We start from the raw sequence: 5,744 nt of genomic DNA, 5'->3' as shown, positions 1-5,744 counted from the left end.
AGCTTATTGATCCCAGAATCTCATCAAGCAGCTTCTTGAAGGATCCCAGGGTGTCGGCTTCAACAACATTACTGGGGAGCGGGTTCCAGACCCTCACAATTCTCTGTGTAGAAAAGTGCCTCCTATTTTCTGTTCTGAATGCCCCTTTATCTAATCTCCATTTGTGACTCCTGGTCCTTGTCGAAAAAGTCCCCTGGGTCGACATTGTCAATACCTTTTAGCATTTTGAATGCTTGAATCAGATCACCGCGTAGTCTTCTTTGTTCGAGACTGAATAGATTCAATTCTTTTAGCCTGTCTGCATACGACATGCCTTTTAAACCCGGGATAATTCTGGTCGCTCTTCTTTGCACTCTTTCTTGAGCAGCAATATCCTTTTTGTAACGAGGTGACCAGAACTGAACACAATATTCTAGATGAGGTCTTACTAATGCATTGTAAAGTTTTAACATTACTTCCCTTGATTTAAATTCAACACTTATCACAATATATCCGAGCATCTTGTTGGCCTTTTTTTATAGCTTCCCCACATTGTCTAGATGAAGACATTTTAATAAAGAACAAAAATAAAAATCACTTTGTTCTTGAGTTTATTTTGGTATCTTTTGAAATTGGTATTCTTCTTGTGTGTGTTTGTGTATATGCATGTGTGTGAAGGATGTGGGTTGGTGGGAGGGTGTTCATTTTAATGGATTTATGTCTTTTTAAGACAGAATGCTTTTGACAGCTGTTTTGTTGTGTTCACAAAGCTTTAACACTTGAATAAGTCCTTGAGAATTTCATGCAATCTTTTAAAGGTTTTCTGACCTGTAAATTAGTCCTACAACCACACAATGTCAGTGGAGTACACCTAATATGTGTAATTAACAATAATTAAACATTACCAATTTTGACATGATGAATTAACACACAGAAAGGGCTAATGACTAATCAAGCTTTAAATCCAATTTCTTAAAGGCTTAAAAAAATTAGAGTGGTTATCTTCTTTCTTGGATTTGGGATTTCTATTATAATATTTTTATTTAAGTATTTCTTCAAGATATAGGCAGTGCCATTTACAGTGTGGCCCTGAATCTTGGATTACTAGCCTCCTTGAGGATCTTTAAAATACATATTCCTGCTCGAGCAATATTTAAAAAAAAATATATCTCTGGTTGCAAATTGGTTTTTAACATCAGGGAAATGATTCATCTATATGCTAAGGGTTGCAACTTTAAGATCTCTTTTTTCAGTAATTTCAAATGTCTGTCTACTAAAGCCTTTCTATAATGTTCTAAAGATAAATGTCAGATTATGAAAAATATATTGTCGTCACAGTGCATGACTGCAAATGGGTACTGATGTACATTTTGTAATCTGGCACAGTCATGTTTTTTTTCTTTTTCTAAAACCAAAAGCCTTGATTGCCTCAATTTCTATAGCTATAATTACTCATTAGCCAATAGTTAATGTGTTAATAACTTATTTATTCTTTAGATCAGTTTATGGGGAATTTGTATTTGGTCATGTGGACATCTGGAGGTTATAGGACGGACTGACTTATCATTATATATATATATATATATATATATATATATATATATATATATATATATATATATATATACACACAGTGACACTCAAAAGTATTCACCCCCCTTGGACTTTTCCACATTTTATTGTGTTACAAATGGAATCAAAATGGATTTAATTAGGAGTTTTTGCTACTGATCAACACAAAAAGTGAAAAGTGAACAATAAAATCTACAAATTGTTCTAAATTAATTACAAATATAAAACTGAAAATAATTGATTGCATAAGTTTTCACTCCCTTTGCTATGACACACCTAAATAAGCTCTGGTGCAACCAATTGTCTTTAGAAGTCACATAATTAGTTGAATGGTGTCCACCTGTGTGCAATTAAGGTGTTTCACATGATTTCAGGTTAAATACACCTGTCTCTGGGAGGTCCCACAGTTGGTTAGTACATTTCCTAACAAAAACTACATCATGAAGATGAAGGAACATTCAAAGCAAATCCGGAATAAGGTTCTTCAAAAGCACCAATCGGGTAGGATATAAGAACATTTCCAAGGCATTGAATATCCCCCGGAGCACAGTAAAGTCCATTATTAAGAAATGGAGAAAATATGGCACAACTGTGAATCTGTCTAGAAAAGGCTGTCCTCAAAAACTGAGTATCCGGGCGAGAAGGGCACTAGCCAGGGAGGCCACCAAGAGGCCTATGGCAACTCTAAAGGAGTTACAGTCTTCCACGGCTGAGCTGGGAGACACTGTGCATACGGCAACAATAGCCCGGGTGCTTTACAAAACTGGCCTTTATGGGAGAGTGGCAAAAAGAAAGCCATTGTTGAAAAAAACTTGCATCAAATCTCAGCTAGAGTTTGCCAGAAGGCATGTGGGAGACTCTGAGACCAAGTGGAAGAAGATTCTATGGTGTGATGAGACCAAAATAGAGCTTTTTGGCCACAACGCTAAGCGCTATGTTTGGCGCAAGCCTAACACCGCACATCATCCTGAGAACACCATCCCTACCGTGAAGCATGGTGGTGGCAGCATCATGCTATGGGGATGCTTCTCTGCGTCAGGGCCTGGAAAGCTCGTGAAGATGCAAAAATTGCAGTGTCCAGATGTGCAAAGCTGGTAGAGACTTATACAAATAGACTCGTGGCTGTAATTGCTGCCAAAGGTGCCTCTACCAAATATTGACTCAAGGGGGTGAATACTTATGCAATCAATTATTTTCTGTTTTGTATTTGTAATTAATTTAGAACAATTTGTAGATTTTATTTTTCACTTTGACATTATGGACTTTTTTGTGTTGTTCAGTGGCAAAAACTCATAATTAAATCCATTATGCAGCTGATGCATAGTTCACTCACCCTAGTCTCTGTAAGTCCAGAAGTTACATAAATATTAAGTATTATTTAATCCATCAATACTTCAACATTCGTAAAAGATCTTCACTCCAAATCTCACTTTATAGGCTTTACAGTACACCAAACTGCTATATCATTCTCTTGCTGTTTTGTGAGGTTTTTGAAATTGAGAGGAGCCCTAAGCTAAACTGCTATATAACATCCTGCAACATGCTTGTGGTTCAGTGTTGAGCTCTGAAGATGAGGTCACTGCTGCTTGTCTGCCTGCTTGTGGTCACACTGACTGTGGCTATTCCTGCCCCTATGTAGAGGGGTCTGAAACAGACAAAACAATGAAGGTTGGTAGAAATAGATAAAATTGTATTCTTAAAACTATGTATTTATTTGCATTACTTATTATTTAAACTGAACAAAATTAACTCTAATGAAACTCGTATTTCTAACTTGAGACATAGTATCCATTGAAAGTTAATTTCTGCAAATATATGGTAGTTCCATTCAAGGTGAAACAACTTCTAACGTAAGAAAGAAAAACATTTTACTCACTTGCAGGCAATATTCCCATATTCTAGATATTTATCTTCTAGGGTAAAACCACAAGAAACTAATCCAGGTAGACCAGAATTTTAACTGAAGTCCTTATCAACCTTGCCTATATGTTGCTGCAGGTCTTCAAAGGATGTTGGGTAATGATTACTGTGAAAAACGTTTTCTCATTTCACAGGAAGAGCAATTCCATTCTACCCAGTGTAGGGACTGTGAGCATGTGTTAATGCCATTCATGCAATCTTATTAGGTGTGGCTGAAACACTGAAATAATAAGGAACTTGCAGCACTCTCCTCTCCCAGATCACCAAAGATGTTTTACTTTCTTTTTTTGTGTGTGTGCTGAAAGTCAATTTCAATTTCTTATGTATATTATACTGTATCTGGATAATCATTTAAACAAATCTTGTTATATCATGATATTTTAATATATTTTATATAAATGTTGTATTAGGCTGTGTGGTCCAGTGGTTAAAGAACAGGGCTTGTAACCAGGTTCCCGGTTCAAATCCCACCTCAGCCACTGACTCATTGTGTGATCCTGAGCAAGTCACTTAACCTCCTTGTGCTCTGTCTTTTGGGTGAGACGTAATTGTAAGTGACTCTGCAGCTGATGCATAGTTCACACACCCTAGTCTCTGTAAGTCGCCTTGGATAAAGGCGTCTGCTAAAATAAACAAATAATAATACTATTCTTTTCTTACCCAAGTGTGAACTATTTAAATAATATCCCTGATACCGATATAGTAAATGGAAGTGCACAACAAGTAAGGTTTATGAAATGACGTGGTTAGCCCCACCCACTTTAAATTATTTGGTTAACCCCGCCCATTGGCGACTCATGGCTTGAAAAACTGGTGGGGCACAGCACCCCCAATTTCACATTATGATAATAAGTAACTATATATAATTTCATTCGTACTTATGGTTGTTCATTTCACATTTGGTGTTCAAAGCAAAGCAAACCATTTTATTTAATTTCACAAATCCTGACTAATGTAATTACTCTTTGACTGACGCAGGACTGCCGATGGTACCTAATCTTCTGAAGGTTCGGGGGAGGAGGGACTTGTGTACACAGTTGCATTAACTACATTGTATAACTACAGCGCCTTTAAACACAAAAACATGTACAAACAGCTGATCCAACAAAAAACTTGGTTGATTGACAGCAAATCCAACCACTCATTTTTTTTTGGTATCACACTGCACTGACATTCGCTGACGGACACGTTGTAGCCTAAACAAATAATCAGAATGAAAACAAGTAGGTAATCGAACTCAGGAATTGAAACAGTTTTGCCGGTTTTCTCTCAGCAGCGTCCAGAACTGTTTTCATTCTGATTTATTTCTTTAGTTATTCAATTAATAACAGGTTGTACATTTACCACTCCATCTCCAAGACCTGGATGGACTTGGTTACCGTCCCTTGATGAAGCTGGCTGCACAATCCGTGAAAAATAATAATCTTATTAGTAGGCTGGCTGCTGGAGAGGTCAGCTGGCAATAAGATATGTCATGAGGCGAGTGCATTCTATGTAAATACATAGGCTACTCATTACATAGTAGATGTCCTCTACCACATCTATGTGTGTAGTAGCTAGGCTACATAGCATATACAGTAATGATAGCATATATGTTTCATGCATCTGTGTTTGGGGTTGAGCAAGTACAGCTTGCTTATGTATTCTCATTGGTTGATAGCAACGCGGTAAATAAAAAAGTTCTTTCCGTGAGCGAAAAGAAAAATCAGCGCCGCCCATGCCACGTCCGCCCCGCTATAATGGGAAGCGAAAAATATAACAATATTGCAATTTCTTACACATGTTTCAGTGTGAATGACTCTAACACAGTGGCTAAGCCACTGCCTGGCAGAAATCTGGGGGGGGGGGGGGGGAAACGGTGTCAGTAGTGCTCAACAGAAAAGAATGCATACAGAAAAATATTGTATACTGGCCATAGGCTTTGGTTTTGCCCAGCGCCGTAACTAAGCATTTAGCTACCGGGGCATATATATATATCCCGGGCATGCAAGACTCCATATCGTAGCTACCGGGGCATGCAATTATATATATATATATATATATATATATATATATATATATATATATATATATATATATATATATATATATATTATTACTATTATTATTATTTATTTCTTAGCAGACGCCCTTATCCAGGGCGACTTACAATTGTTACAAGATATCACAGTATTTTTACTACAATTACCCATTTATACAGTTGGGTTTTTACTGGAGCAATCTAGGTAATGTACCTTGCTCAATTGTACAGCAGCAGTGTCCTACACCAGTGA

This window comes from Acipenser ruthenus, unplaced genomic scaffold (genome assembly GCF_902713425.1).
Source record: "Acipenser ruthenus unplaced genomic scaffold, fAciRut3.2 maternal haplotype, whole genome shotgun sequence".
Classification (NCBI taxonomy): Eukaryota; Metazoa; Chordata; class Actinopteri; order Acipenseriformes; family Acipenseridae; genus Acipenser; species Acipenser ruthenus.
Note: the sequence above shows the minus strand (reverse complement) of the source record.